Below are 17,243 nucleotides of genomic sequence, written 5' to 3' on the forward strand. Positions count from 1 at the left end.
AAAAGCGTGCAATTTAAAAAAATTTAAAATTATAAAATTACAAAGAAAGAGAGGAGACAGGCATAATGTCAGTACGTTTTACCTCTCAAGCATCGTTGTCTGAATCGACGTCTTGAGCTGATAAGTACGCAACTGCAGAAGTTGAGGACTGTGGAAATTTAGAAGGGGTCGGCCAATCAACCTTATGAAAAAACATTAATGGATGACTGGACGGCGGCTTTTTTCTTTTCATCGTAGATTTCTTTGTAGTAAGCAAGCATATCATTCGCCCCTCTGTTAAGAATTTTTAAGAATTGTTCGCTGTCAGGATCCATCTTCTCAAACCTCGCCATTGCCGATGCAATTTCACAAAATGCCATTGCCATCTCTCTCTGGTGATGAAGTGTCTCGGCTCCTCATTTGGTTCATCTTGAGCTTTTGTCAGCATTTTCTTCTTTCACTATCGCTGCCTGCAAGTCAATAAGATCTTCGTTATATAATTCCTTCTCCTCTTCCTCTATTAACTCTGCCACGTCATTGGCATCAACCTCCAACTGAAGTAGCTCTACAGCCTTTACAATCTTATCTGTAACCTCTTCATATGATTCGTCTTTTTCAAATTCTTCGAAGCTTTTTATGTGCCACAGGCATATTTTCTTCCATGTGCCATTTAAACAACTTTTAGTAATTTTCACCCAGGCCTTATTAATGTTTAAGATGGCATGGTAAATATTGTAAGATTTCCAAAAAGTCTCTGAATGTAAAATTTTTCTCACCTTATACTGCAGACAATGCCTGAGCAAATGTTGTGTGTCAATAGTATGCTTTTAAATTCAAAATAACACCCTGATCCATAGGTTGGATGAGTGAAGTCGTGTTTGGTGGTAGAAATATGACTCTCACCTTCGAAGTGAAATCATTTAGATGTGTAAGATGTCCAGGAGCATTATCTAATAGAAGTAAAATCTTGAAACGAATGTCGTTGTCTTTACAATATTTTTCAGCCTCGGGAATGAAGCAGCATCCTCAAAGAGAGATATTGTTATCCTTGCTCTCTGATTCGATCGGAAATGCACAGGTAGGAGTAACTTTATTGATGCCCTTAAATGTATGAGGATTTCCAGAATGGTACAAAAGCAGTGGTTTTAATCTGTAATCTCCTGCTGCATTAGTCCCACGCAACAGCATGGCCTTAGCTTTTGACACCTTGAAACCTGGCATTGTATTTTCCTCTTTGGCAATGTATGTTTGATCCAGCATTTTTTTCCAATATAGAGCAGTCTCATTAATGTTAAAAATTTGCTGTGTTGAATAGCTGCCTTCATCAATAATTTTTCTATTCAACCGCTGCCAATTTGTCTGCAGAAAGTTTCTTGCCTTGTATATCTAGTTCACGTGTACCCTGTCTCAGTTTAAAATTTTTCAGCCAACCTGTGCTTGCCTTAAAAGCTTTATTACCTTTTAATTTTCAATTAAAATCCAATGCTTTTTTTCACACAACATTGGGCCAGACACTGGTTCACCTAAACTTCGCTTCTGAAAGAACCACAAATAAAGTGTATGCTCTAAAGTGGCATTTTCAGGTTTTGACATAGTTTTTTTTATAATTTTCCTGCTAGATCCTCCTCCACTATCCATAAATCAATAAAAACTATTTGCAGTTTTCAGTGTATTGGGCTTTTTGTTTGTACAATATGTTATAAACAGGTAGTAAACTCGATCTTTCACTTATTATAATCAAAATTCAATTTGCAAACATGATCACTATAATCAGAGCTTACTGTACTACTGTTAATAATAAAAAAAAAAAAATTCAGCCTTTCAAATTATTCCGGATAACTGACTTCCTGATAAATGACGTTCTACTGTATTTTATATTGCTTGATTTTAAATGTTTTTTTTCTGCCCATTTACACCATTTAATGTACACATTTCTGCATCAATAAACAGCACTGAATAACTGCATTCTTGTTTTATTGGTTAATGTTATCAGTGGTTATTGTTATCAGTTAAGCTGTTTCCTGAAATCAAAATAACAGCATCTGCTACATTGTTTTATGCATTAACACTTAATATTTGTGTTTTAAAAAATATTTTAAAAAGTAATTAAAATATTTTTTAACTTGCTTATTTGTTTAGTCTGTTTTTGCAGTCTGATAGTTTGATATTAGCATTAGAATGTCTAAAAGATTCAAGGCAAACTTTTTTTTTTTCTGATCTATAACCCCCCCCCCACCAAATTGCTCATACTTTTCCCATTGCTAAAAAAAAGCTGTCCAATTCCAGTTTGACCTTCCACTTTATTCATTTTATGCAAAAACATTGGCATAAAAAACATAGGAATAAATCATATCTTCTTTAATTATTATTAGTATTAATATTTAAAAAATGATGCAATAAAGCTTAGCATCAGCAAAAGAACTTGCTGATGCTAAGCTTTCTTGACAACAGCCTTAAAATCAAGGTAGGGTATCACAAAGCCCTGCTGGGGGAGGGGGGGGGATCCTCATGTGAAAAGCAAATATGTGGACTTTGTTAAGGTTGATGTTAACAAATAGCAACACATATACAAAGTACAGTAGACTTTTGATTTTCCGGGATAAATGGTAAAAAAAAGTTCCCGGTAAATCCAAAAATACAGTAAGTCTCCGACATATGTAAGAGATACATTCTGGGACTTCTTACATAAGTCGTGTTTTACGTAACTAACTCGGAAATGACTAATAAAATATTGCTACTATATCCCTGATATGCCAAAATTACAAAAACCACATATCCTCAGAAGAATGAAGAAAAATAGTTATATATTTTTAATTAGTTCAGTTGAAAACTTTATCTGGGCACGGCGAAGTAGCCAGGGTGGCATAAGAAAAGAAAACATAAAAGGAAGAAAAAAACACGTCATTGTACTGTAAAAACTGATTTGTATTATGTAGCCTTGGTTATTATAGTTAACTTCTTTGGTGCCGATCGCTTCACTACTTCTCATATTCTGTCTTTCTACTTTATTATTGTGTTCACCACTGCGACTGACAAACCTGACTTCCGCAGTTGCCATTTTTCTGACCATTCCTGAAGTCTATCTAGGTCTCTCTGAAGAAGCTCAGCTTGACAGTGATCATTAACTACTCTACCAATTTTAACATCATCTGCAAATTTAGACATCATGCCCTCTATCCCTTCATCAATGTAGTTTATGAAAATTAAAAACAACAGTGGTCCTAATACTGATCCTTGGGGAACCCCACTTCTTACATCAACCCAATCTGAGGAATAGCCATTTATCACAACCCCCTGCCTCCTGCCCTGAAGCCATCCTTCTATCCATCTAAGGATTTTCCCAGTGATTCCAACCTATTCCAGCTTATAAAGCAACTGCTCATGTGGGACTGAGTCAAAAGCTTTGCTGAAATCTAAATAAACAATGTCGAAATTATTCCCTAAATCCAGCTTGTGAGTGACCCTTTCGAAATAACGAACCAGATTTGTTAAACATGATTTTCCCTTTACAAAACCATGCTGAGTATCCTTGAGAATTTCAATTCAATCCAAATGATCCTGAATTCCACCCTTGATTATTACCTCCATGATTTTCCCTACTACTGAAGTCAGACTGACAGGTCGATAATTTCCAACTTCACTTTTAGAGCCACCCTTATGTATGGGAGATACATTTGCACTTTTCCAATCCAAGGGAATCTCCCCAGAATCTAGTGATGCTCGCATAATTAGCCTCAATGGTTCAATGCACTCGCTTGCCGCCTCTCTTAAGATTATAGGGTATATTCCATCAACCCCAGGAGCCTTACTGGTCTGTAGGCTCGAAAGTTTTTTCATTAAATAATCTTGCGAAATTTCAATATCATTAATTACATATTTTTTAACTTCGCTCCCACAATTTCCCATTGCCACAAAAGGCTTTTCATTTGTAAATATCAATGCAAAATAACTGTTGAGTTCATCTGCAACGGCAGCTGGTGTATTTATTACTATCCCCTTTCCCTTACGTAAAGGTCCAATCTGCTCTTCTTGGCATTTATATATGTTCTGCTCTTCTTGGCATTTATATATGTGAAGAATTCTTTATCTCCCCTCTTTGCTCTGTTTGCTAGTGATTTCTCATAAACTGCCTTTGCCTGTCGAACCTTTTCTGTGGCTCTATCACACATCACCTTGTAGCTGTTATAGGCTTCAGTACTTTTTATTGCTCTGTAACCTTTCCATGCCACCTTTTTCTGCTCAAGTAATGCGGCAACTTCACTATTCATCCAACTTAGAACCCTTCTCGTGGAGTATTTTTTTAATGGTATATACGCATTCAAGGCATCTGTGATTAATGTTTTAAAAGCATACCACAGTTCAATTGTATTCATTCTCTGTGTGATATCTACCCAGTTAATAGAGGCCATGTAGTACCTTAAGGCATCGTAATTTCCTTTTCTGAAATTAAAACCCATTCCTTTGCCTTTTACTTCTGCTACCTCTCTCGTCATCATCCACCGTAGAACTCCGTGATCACTTCCTGCTACTGGTTCCTCTATTGTCAGCCCTGTTATGTCATCTGATTCATGTGTGATGATGAGGTCTAGGATATTCTTTTCTCTAGTACTTTCCCTGACATGTTGATACAAATAACAGTCGGCCCCGGGTGCCAAGCGAATCTTGAGGCCAAGCGATCTTCCCTGCGAATTCTATTGCGATTATATTAGAGAGATAAGCTTTTCACTTTGAGTTCACACGTTTTTTCTTTCGTTATTCAAATATATAATAAAAGTTCTCTTTCTTAAAGTATAAGGAAGAAGTTTCAGAAAGGAAAGTAACCTTTCTTAATTTTTCTGTATACTAACCTTCTGTTTTACTCGCTTGGTCACTTGGTGGCACTACTCCTGCCTCCCCGTGGCGGGGCTGGACCTGGGTGAAAAGACATCACCCAGGACTAAAAGGAGTTGAAAATGGACCAAAAAACTAATAACACAAGATTGGAGAAAGTTAACTCCAATAAATGTGATGACTTACAGCTGAACATGTCTCAGGCTAAGAGAATGAAAATAAACAGCTCTCAGCCTACTGTCCCTTTTTTTTTGGTGATACATTCGTTATCATCACAACCCATTGGGAAATTATCCCCTTTCTTAGTTCAGAAGACTATAGAGTCCATGGTTGGATCACCAAAAATGATAAAACGATTACAATCAGGTGATCTCTTAGTAGAAACCTCATTAAGTCATCAATCGGAAAAATTGCTACAAATGAAAACTTTTGCGGGACTACCAGTTGAAATTACCCCACATAATTCCCTGAATACATCGAAAGGTATTATTACCGAATGGGACCTTTTGACTGTTTCAGAGGAAGAACTACTGAGTGAGCTAACAGAACAACAAGTGATACATGTTAGAAGGATAATGATGAAGAAAGACGGAATTCTCATTCCAACCCGATCAGTAATTCTCACATTTAACAATCCTTCTCTTCCCCATTCAGTTAAAGCAGGATATCTAAATTGCAAAATCCGACCATATATACCAAATCCAATAAGGTGTTACAACTGTCAGCGATACGGACACTCTCAGGCGACATGTCGCAGTGATCCCATCTGTCCACTCTCTGGATCAAAAGACCACAATCAAGCAAACTGCACATCCGCTACACCACTCTGTCCCAATTGTCACGAAAATCATCCTGCTTTTTCAAAGACATGCGAAATGTGGGTACTGGGAAAGCAAATTCAAAAATACAAAGTAGAAAATAAAGTGTCTTATCCGGAAGCAAGAAAACAGATACTTGCAACCAAACCTTCACGTTCCTATGCTTCAGCAGTGAAACGACAGCAAACTATAGCCACTCAAACGGAAGTAGTAATACCTCTAAATCAAATTATAGACTGGAGTAAAGTAATATTGATGACAAAAACAGTTTCACAAGAAACATCCAGCGGTAAAGAGCAGGATACTTCCATGCCTGTAAAGCAGAAATCAGAAGTAACATCTTCAAAAACAAAGCAAACATCATCTAGTAAACTGTGTGAACAGAAACAAACAAACATAGACCAAATGGAACTGAGACAGAGAGAGAACATACTAGAACTACACCCTGCAGAAGATATTGACACACCTCGTCCTAATTTTCCGAAGAAAGATAGACCCAAATATGATAAACGGAAAAACTCAAAAGCGCAGTCAGATTCAGCAAATCGTCCCGAGACCTAAATAATGCAACATATTATTATACAATGGAACTGTCGTGGTTTACGTGGAAAATTGGATGAAATAAAAGATATTATTCAGCAGTATAAACCGGCCTGCATTTGCCTTCAGGAGACCCATCTAACACCTCAATCTTCACCCACATTTCAAAATTATACACTTTTCTGGAGAGACAGGAATGATAACAGAACTGCCAAAGGAGGAGTGGCAATTTTGGTGAATACTCATATACCAGCTAAGCAAACAAAATTAAGAACCAACTTAGTAGCAGTAAGAATAGCCATCGGAATTTCTATCACAATCTCGTCCATTTATCTTCCACCAAATATCCCTCTCTCCAGATCGGAATTAAACGATCTTACTATGCAGCTCCAACCTCCCTACTGCCTTATGGGAGATATGAATGCCCATCATCATTTGTGGGGATCTACTCACACAGACAGTAGAGGTAACATAATCGAAACTTTCATAGATGATCAACAACTGAATTTACTGAATACCGGATCTCACACTTATCAGTTTGTCTACAGGTATCACCTCTGCAATAGACTTAACAATATGTTCTCCATCAATTTATCCTAGTATAGAATGGTTCGTGTTGAATGATCCTTACAACAGTGATCATTTTCCGATAGTATGTTCCATACAGACACAATCAACTCTTACAGAAGGAACCAGAACAGTATGGAATTTTAAAAAAACAAATTGGAGTAAATATATGCAATTAATCAAACTGGATAAGCAATTAATAGAAACCCTGCCAATAGATGATGCTGTCTTATATATCAACGATCAACTGCTAGAAGCTTCCAAAGCTACAATACCTCAAATAAGTAAGGCAAGGCAGGCACAGTACAACTCTTGGTGGAATGCAGAATGTGCAAGAGCAAAAACAAAACAAAATCGTGCATGGAATAGATTCCGTCAATATCCAACTACCGCCAATTTAATTGCATATAAAAAAACCAAAGCTGAAGCAAGGAGAATTCGGAAAAAAGCAAAGAAAATGTCTTGGATCGTGTTCGCTTCCTCACTTACTAGGAACTCGAATCCTGGTTTGGTGTGGAAAAAAATTCGGATTTTAAATGGAAGATATCCAATCACACAATCTCTCATCTTCCATTGGAAAGGGCAGGACGTTTTTCAAACAGACCAGATATCAGAAATTTTGGCTGACTCTTTCGCTTCCATATCAGCAGTTACAAGCTACAGCACCGACTTTCAAAAATATAAAGAGCAAGCTGAACGGAGTAAATTGAATTTCTCTACCAAGATATCTCATTCCTATAATTTACCATTTCTAAAAGAGGAATTACTTACAACCATTACAAAATTACCAAAAAGCGCACCAGGTCCCAATGGCATTTATTATACTATGATACAACACCTAAACTCTGATTGTCTGGAAATCCTGCTAGCACTATATAATAGAATTTTTCTGAACAACCTGTATCCATCCATATGGCGGCATGCAATTGTCCTTGCATTTCCCAAGCCCGGAAAAGATACGTATAATTATCGCCCGATTTCACTGACCAGCTGCTTAGGAAAAATCCTTGAACGAATGGTGCATATTAGACTTACGTGGTTGCTGGAAAAAGAGAATGTTTTATCACCCCACCAATTTGGATTTAGGAAAAATAGATCAAAACTTGACCTACACGTCAAAGTGGAAACAAATATTAGAAACTCATTTATAAGAAAGCAGCATATGGTGATGGTAAATCTAGATCTTGAAAAAGCCTTTGACACAACATGGAGATCCGGAATTCTACGAGATCTATTTCAATTAGGATACAGAGGACAACTTCCACAATTTATAGAAAAATTTCTTGCCGACAGAACATTTCAGGTACGATACAAAGGCTGTTTATCTACAATCTATATACAACAGGAAGGGGTTCCCCAGGGCTCAGTATTAAGTGCAGCCCTGTTTGCACTGCGGGTGAACAATATCACAAAGGTTATACCCCCATCATTGCAAATATATATGTATGCAGATGATCTTTCCATTTCATTTCAATCACAAAGCATGAACACAATTGAACGACAGCTGCAATTATCCATAAACAAAATAGAAGTATGGACTCAAAATAATGGCTATAGAATATCTGAGAAAAAATCAGTTGTTATACACTTCTGTAAAATGCGTGGTCTTCATCCTGAACCGGTCTTATACTTAAATAAAATTGCTCTACCTGTTGTTCAAAATTTCTCCTTTTTGGGCTTAACAATAGATAGAAAACTAAACTTTCAGGAACATATACTAAGACTTCGAACTAGTTGCCTCTTAAAACTTAACATCTTGCGCACAGTATCTTCAATGGCCTGGGGAGCCGACAGGTCCACATCATTACTATTATATAAAACATTGATTAGATCTCGTTTAGACTATGGATCTCCTGTATATGCTTCAGCAAGAAGGAGCATCTTACGTCGCCTAGATACCATTCACCATAATGCACTCCGCATAGCTCTAGGAGCATTTAGAACTTCACCAATCTACAGCCTGTATGCAGATGCTTCGGAACCCCCACTGCATCTTCGACGAGATTATCTACTGTGCATGTATGCGGCAAAAATATACAGTCAGCCATCACATCCAAATTGGTCCATTATTCACAATCCACCATGGACGAGTAATTATGATCACAAGCCAAATGAAAATAAACCAGTAGGACTGCGCCTCAGACACTTAGCTCAAGTTTGGGAAATACATTTCCAGCACATTTCTGCAGTAGATATAAACTCAGAACCTCCTTGGATTCCGACTGTGCCTTTATCCATATCGCATCTTACAAACAGGAATAAAAAAGAGATCTCTCCAATCGTTATACAGAAGCTTCATGCACTGCACAGTTTTGAAAATAGAAACAGTCATCAGATTTACACAGATGGTTCAAAATCGAACAACTCAGTAGGTGCCGCAGTAGTTTTACCGGAATATATTATATCTGTCTCCTTGCCTCATGTTTGCAGTATTTTCACAGCAGAATTATATGCTATTAAACTAGCACTGGATGATATTACCCAGCATCAACTTCTACCTGCTCTAATCTATACTGACTCCCTTAGTGCAGTAGCAGCTTTACAGAACAGCAAACATTTCTCAAATTCCTTGATTCAGCATATCAAAAAACAACTCTGAGTTTTTCATAAAGCAAGAAAACAAGTGTCTATCTGTTGGATTCCCAGCCATGCTGGAATTCTAGGAAATAATCATGCAGACCAAGCCGCAAAAAATCCAGATCTTAATATGCAAGATAACTTTCAGTTTGTACAATTTACAGATTATAGGGATGTATTTTGTACCAAATATACTTCCATCTGGAAACAACTTTGGAGGGACCAATCGTGCAATAAACTTCGCAGAATAAAAAAAGATCTATGTTTGTGGAATTCTAGCTCACGTACAAATAGACAGGAGGAAGTTATATTAACAAGACTGCGCACTGGACATACCTTCCTTACTCACAAACATTTACTTTTAAGAGAAGATCCACCGCTCTGCTCTGTCTGTCAGATACAACTTACAGTAAGGCATATCCTGATTGATTGTCCATCATATTCAGCCGTTTGAGCCACATCCTTCCAATCATTAGCAAACTTGCAAGCTCCTCTAACCCTCTCTCATGTACTTGGTGACAAAGCAAACCTAAGTGAGCTCTTTATATATATTAAACATCTAGGAATAATAAATGCACTCTGATATATCCATCCTAAATCATTAAAATGAACGTAATGACGCTGACAGACACATATTGGCCACAGTTGCCCTTGTGTCGTGAAACTTTCATACCAACAACAACAACAAATAACAGTCATCTAGTTGATTTAAAAATTTTGTACCCCACGTCGAGTTTCCTTCCCATTTACTCCAATCAATTAGAGGCAAATTGAAATCACCCATAATAAGGCATTGACACTTACTTGCCCATTCCATTTGCGTGTAGAGGCTTTTGTCATAATCTTCACAATCACCTGGTCTGTAGATTACTCCTACTCGCATTATACCTTTGTTTCCAACTATCTCACACCATACGGACTCTATACTAGCATGTGAAATGTCTGAATCCGGGAAAGCTATCGTCGTACTCAGGCTGCTTCTGATAAGAAGCATTACCCCACCACCCCTTCTATCTAACCTATATCCTTCCTAAATACATTATACAAGCCGTACTGAAACTCATCATCCCCAATTTCCGGGTGGCGCCACGTCTCTGTAAGCCCTATTATGTCCGCGTTACTTGTTTTAATCAGCAGTTCGAATTTGTTCATTTTATTGACGACACTTCTAACGTTACTGTATAAACAATTAAGATTTACTGTTCTTGTATATTTAACAACCCTAACACAACCCTTGAAGTTTTTTAGTCTCTCTTCCCTGATATTAGCTACCCGCTTACGTGAAATGTCTTTGCCCCCAGAACATCTAGATAATACGTCCAGTTGGGGTAACAGATAAGAACTCTTAAGGTATGTACAAGAGTTACATTGACCAATATTATCAGATAAACGCGTGTCAGTATTACCCACATCCCCCCTAGCTAGCAGTTTCCCTGAACCTTTAAGGTATCCTCAATAATACTGGCAAAAACTTTTGCACCACCTTTGTTTAAGTGTATCCCGTCTCTACAAAACAAATTCCTTCTACCTACAAGTGTGGGCCATGCTGATAGAAATTTACCCCCTAAAGCCTTGCAGATTCCTTCAAGTCTTGAGTTAATCCACAAGGCTCTTAACATATAACCCCTCCTATCGTGTCTGGGCAGAATTGCAGACACATAGACATTATGGCCTAACTTGCGACATTTCCTCAGCATGGTCCTGTATTTTTCCAACAAATCGTCAGATCGTGTACGTTTAATATCATTTGTCCCCACATGAATAATAATATTTTCTTTACCCCCTTTAAAATTTGACAATCTGTTGATGACACCATCAATAGTTGCTCCCGGCAGACATACCCTTGTTCTGCTCCACCTATCTTTATTACAAAAAATATTCCCCGTTTCCCTGACAATGGAGTCTCCTAATAAAACAATGTCCTTTTTTAACCAGAGTAGTTTGCACTTGGTTGTTCTGTTTGGAGGCTCGAATCGGGTGTGCATCACTTGGTAGATTGCTGGAGTTTTGAGTCCCTGACGAGCTCCCAGATGCATTATTTTCGAGGGCAAGCACTCATTTTTTCAGGGACTCAGATTGTTCCATCAGTGCACCAAATTGTAATTTAAGATCGGTGCACTCCTTACATCGATCACAAAGAAAAGAATCCCCAGGTGAGGTAGGATTAGTCACCAGGTCGACCTTGGAAAACATTCCACAGGTTCCACAACGGATTAAATCGTGACTCACCCGTAAATCGCCATCTGCTATTTCCGTGTGAGTCACGATACTCTGTGACGTGTTTAAGGTAGATCTCGTAACTACCATTATAAAATTAAATAAATATCAATGAAAGTAACTTTAAAAAATTATATCTATAATATTATTAAAATCAAACAGTTACAGGAAAACCTATAACAAAATAATCCAACAATATCTAAATAAATCAAATATTTAAAAGCACTATCCAAAAGTAAACCACTTAACTGAGGAGTCCTGTCTAAGCGCGTCCACTCACCTCGAATGCCAACAGTAAAATCTGTGACAGATCTGTAAGTGTAGAGATTCCCTACTCCAGGGTGATCAGAAAGATCCACAGAGGATGCCCACAGGGCTCAGTCCTAGGACCAACTTTATGGAACATGGTCCTGGATGAGTTCCTAAATCAAGATCTTGGGCATGTTAAGTCCCAAGCCTATGCAGATGATTTGATCCTTTCCATGCCTGCCAGCTCAAGAGCCCAGCTTGAAATTTCTGCTAAGCGAGCACTCTGGCTCCTCCAGGAGTGGGCTACCTAGCACAACCTGACAATCTCGGCTGAGAAAACCTCCAGCATCCTCCTGAAAGGGCACCTAAGCTCAACCAGACCACCGCAGATTAAGATTAATGCCACAACCGTCAAGCACCACACATCAAGCACCTTGGTGTAATCCTGGACTCAAAACTGTCCTTCCTCCCACACCTACAGTATATTGAAAAGAAGATAAGAAATTACACAGCATTGGTGGCAAGGGTCACCCGCAGGGACTGGGGTCTAAACCAACTTACCCTAGCCCTGTTTTACAAAGCTGTGTTTATTCCAGCTATCTCATATGCTGCAGCGGTCTGGTATCATCGGGCAACTATTGTCACAAATCAGAAGAAATTAGCCACCATTCAAAGAGCAGTACTACTTACCATCACCAGAGCCTGCTGCACAGTGAGCACTCCTACTCTCCAAGTCCTCGCTGGAGTCCTCCCTCTAGATCTTGAAATAATTAGATGCGGCATGTTGTATCATCTGTCCAAAGGAATCTCCACTACCACCTTTGGATTCACCACCAACCCAGCAATCAATCGCAAGACAGAAAAGGCACCTGCTCACCCACCTGCAGCAAGCCTGGCAGGACAGATGGATGACATCCACTAAGGGAGCAATTACAAAGAAATTCATCCCTGAAGTAACGTTCACATTCCCAAAAGCCTCAAGCTGGTTTTCCCCTGGCCTGTACATAACGTACCTCCTCACAGGCCACGAGTCAATACAAGAAAAATTAACGTCTCTGGGCATCACAGATGATCCACGCTGCCACTGTGGCACTGACCAATCTTGGCACCACATAATGTATGACTGTCCTGACTATGAAGACTTGAGATCTATTCTGATCACAAAGATTATTAATTTGCCAAAGGACCAAGAACATATACCAATTCATACCCATGACAATTATAAATACTTCACCACTTTTGCACAGGATGTCTTCAACAGATGAAGAACATTAAGAAGCCTAAACCACCAAGAGCAATAACTTGAGACAGATTCTGGGCACCCTTCTCCAGTAGCATCAACTGCCGACCTCATCGAAGCTCAATTGAACTGAAATTCACTTCCTTCATCTAAGTTTCATCGGGCTGATATCTGCAACTGAATCTCCAGGCAAGATCAACCAATACCTGATCCCACTGAAGACTCCAAGACCCAGACACTGGAGACACCAGCAGCTTTTCTGCCACAAGCCACATTGGCGATCAAACCGAGCACTCTAGCCTGGTTTTCTTTTACTCTCCTCTCCGGTCGGGGGGAGAAGATTGGTTCCTGTCTCCTCCCCCTTTTTTCTGCTTGGTGAGGCCTGGGACTGCCTCACTGACTTTCTGGGGTCACCTTCTCTATTGTCCCCATACCTCTGTATTTTCCCCCCAGCCTTCAGCTCCCCCCACTCTGTCTATCTCGCAGTGTACACCCCGCACAACTTATCAATTAATAATGTCCAAATTTAAACCATGCTTACATTACTCTTGGCCTTTTATATTCTAGCGTTAACCCCATTTTTTATTTTTATTTATTATTTTATTTATTTATTTATTTTATTTATTATTTTTTATTTTTATTTTATTTATTTTTTTTACATAGGACCTTGCCACTGAAATATTTGGAAGCTAGGTGGCAGGGCCTGCTGGAGTACAAAAATTTACTGGATACCTTACCTGCCTCCCAGTGGCCAAGTGTGGTAACGGTGGGTCCCAAAAGCTAAATGGTCAGAAGAACAACGGTACACAACACTACACATCTGTCCACTCCCCACACACTTTTTAAATCTCTGTGCTACACAAACAGAGTACACAATGTGGAGATGGGGGGAACCCCTGGGGCCGTCAGACAACTAACACACTTTGCACTTTCCGGTCTTATTCCATGATTTCAGCTTACGGTTTTATTATACTACCTATTCACCACTAGCCACATTAATAACCTAATCTCCTACAATTATTTATATATATAAAAATCCTTTATTCTTCAGGTTGTCAATGCAACACATACATTATGGCCTCAGGCTGATATCCTCTCTAACTTCAATTATATTAAAGATTTTTTCAAAGAAATAAATTGTGCATATGGAACTTCTAACTTTTATTATTATTATTAGCTATATGGTGCAAGGAAGCCTGTGTCTTATACTGCACCAGCCAAAAAAAAAAATCCCCGAGTTATCCTAAGAGAGAGAGAGAGAGAGAGTGAGTGAGTGAGAGAGAGTGTCAAAAGAGAATTGCCAAGAAAGAGAAGAATGATGATAGCCAGGTGAGGAACCTGGGTGTGCCAAGCCCATACTCATCAGATGTGAGCCCCTGGGGTAACTTGTGTTGCTAATAGAGTCTAGAAATACATGCCAAAATATTGCCCTCCATTGTCAATAAATTAGTAAAGGCTGTCTTCCTTGTCAGTCACAGTTACAATATCGGTGAGAGACATATGTGGAGACAATACATGTTGAACATAAAAACTTGTTGAATGGGTAAAACTTCACCATAAGGTATTTTATGCACGTGGGGGCAGGGGAATGTATTTGTGCAAGTGATTCATTGAACCTCAAATATTTAATACACTTATAGAAGATGCTGCATGACTTTGGGAATAAATTTGGTAAATTGAATTGTAGACTTATTGTATGTAGTTTGGCAGCCAGTTTACTTTCTGTCATTAATTCTTAAGACTGCAACATGCTTTCTTATGGCAGTAAAAGTCTACTAGCACCAGATAGGACCTGTAGATAGCAAGTTACCTGACTGTTTTATTGGAAGCATTAAGTTATATATTATTTAATTTTAACTTATTAAAAACTTATAAACTTATTAAATATTATAATTTTTATTATAATTAAATAATATTATAATATTATAATCAAATTTGGGAACTAATCAGCACCCAGTAGTGCTATTCAAAGGAAAATTTTTTTGAATCAATTGGAAACAAATTAATTTTACAAAGAACAAAAAAAAAAAAAACCAAACAAGTTTCCAGTACTTCTTCATATCATTGAAGGTAACAGAATGATATTTTGCAGACCACTTCTGTCAGTTTAAATCTGAGAACTTACCAGATGCTATAATGAAAGAAGAAAGAATTGATGTACGGTAGTCCTTTGTTGGGGAACTGACAAGTGCATAAGGAAGCATGAAATATAACAAGTTATCCTAAGTCATTCTTGACATTTTAATTATTCTTCATAACTGAGTGTCAGAGAATATTCAGCCGGATGAAGAAAATACTGGTTTCAGATCTTCTCTTCTTTGATGCAGTTTTGGAAATGCCCTTGATGGTTAAGTCTGAACAGCAGTGCCATTGTTGTAAACAAAGCTGACTCATTATTTCCAAAGATATACAGGTAGTTCACGACTTTATGAGTTAATTCGTTCCTAGCGCACGTTCATAAAGCAGAAACTCGTAAAGCGGGAATTTATTACCCATAGACATAAAAATAGGGGTTACGTTCTCAACAATGAAATTAGTTAGCGAATTAGTTTATGTTTAAACAATGATTGATTTATCTAAAGAAATGAAAATGTAGCCTGCAAAATCAAGCAAATTATAATAATAGAGAAATTATTTACGACTTACAAATGTTAAAGAATGTTTATTCTTCATCATCATTGACTTAGTGCACACTTGTTGATCATTCATTATTGGCTCAGCACTCATTGGTTTGTTGCACAAGAAGTCGTCGTCTTCAGAAATGTTTCAAGAGGCGTTTGTTTCCAAAATAATTTTCTCTTTTAATTATAAATTTCACGATTGCATGCATAAGCATTTTTTTAATGGCACACACAGATTTCAACTAACACGATTCACGTGGAGTAACAAATTTACGAAGCTTAAAAAAAAAGGAATGATGAGAAGATTATGAAAATTTATTTATGTTTTTTATATGATTGAAGATTTCAGTAAAGGTGAAACACATTTCACCATAATAACATTAAAAAAACCACACAATTCCAGCTATCGGTATTTTCGCAAATGCAAGAAGATCGAGTTTACTACCCGTTTATAACTACTTGCAGTAACAGAAAAGCCCAATAAGTCGGAAAGTGCAAATTGTTTTTATTGTTTTATGGTCGTGACCTCCAGAAATGTGCTTTAGAAAAATATCACAAAGGCGTTTAAAATTGATTCTATAATGGAACATATGATAACGATGAAAGTGTAGTGCATTTTAATGATTTGAATTGGTAACTAATACAATTTACAAATCATGCTCATGACCTTTTATATGGCCTTAAGGTCACGCTCATGACCTTAAAAATGAAATTTTTGAGAGATAAATAGCTCTCAAAATCTTGAAACGAATTGCCAAAAATACAATGTGTTATTGGGTTCACATTACGATATTTTAATGATACGATGGTGTCTCTGGAACTGATTATATTGTAAAGGGAGGTACACTGTTTGTTTAGCTACGCACATGGTTTGAATGTAGTATTTATGAATGTTTAACATTCATTTTTTGCAGTTAATGTTCATATTTTCAATTTTGTCGATACTTGATATTTGGGGGGAAAAACTCAAACCCGGGAACTCGTGAAGCGAGAACTGCCTGTACTTCTATAACAGATATCTTTCCTGAAGCAATCATAATCAGTTGGTGTCTGACAGACATTCTGAACAAAAAATCTACAGAGAGAGAGAGAGAGAGAGAGAGAGAGATGTTAGGTAAGCTAATCCCGGGGTCTCACATCTGGTGAGTATGGGCTTGGCACACCCAGGGTCCTGAGCTGGATATCATCATTCTTCTCTTTTTTGGTGATTCCCTTCTGCTTTTGACTCTCTCACTCTCTCACAGGGTTACTCGGGAACTTTTTTTTTTTTTTTTTTTCCTGGTGCAGCATAAGCCTCAGGCTTCCTTGCATCATATGGATATTAATAATAATAATATCTAAAAGCATAACTATACTGATAAATGATCCTGTGGACACATTTTGTTATTGAAATATAATTTCTGGTACAGTGTGGACTTTAAGATACCTCCTTTTTTTCCTTAAAAATGATGTTTTCTTTCTTGTTTTTTTTTTTTTTTTTTTTTGCTAAAAGCCTTCTCTTTTCGCCCAGCCTACAAATACTCTCCAGTTATTTGGAATCAAAAGTTGACAGCTATTTATATGCATAATATGCAAAAATATATTGAAGACTAAATGTGCAAGGCA

The 17,243-nt window shown here is 37.7% G+C and overlaps 1 protein-coding gene across 3 annotated transcripts in view; it reads left to right on the forward strand.

Moving 5' to 3' along the window:
- The window catches only part of Prp31 (pre-mRNA processing factor 31), a 262,750-nt gene that overhangs the window by 91,421 nt on the left and 154,086 nt on the right, over positions 1–17,243 (forward strand). The gene's annotated exons all lie outside the window — the stretch shown is intronic.

This window comes from Mastigoproctus giganteus, chromosome 7 (assembly GCF_048544385.1).
Source record: "Mastigoproctus giganteus isolate SK-2022 chromosome 7, ASM4854438v1, whole genome shotgun sequence".
NCBI lineage: Eukaryota > Metazoa > Arthropoda > Arachnida > Uropygi > Thelyphonidae > Mastigoproctus > Mastigoproctus giganteus.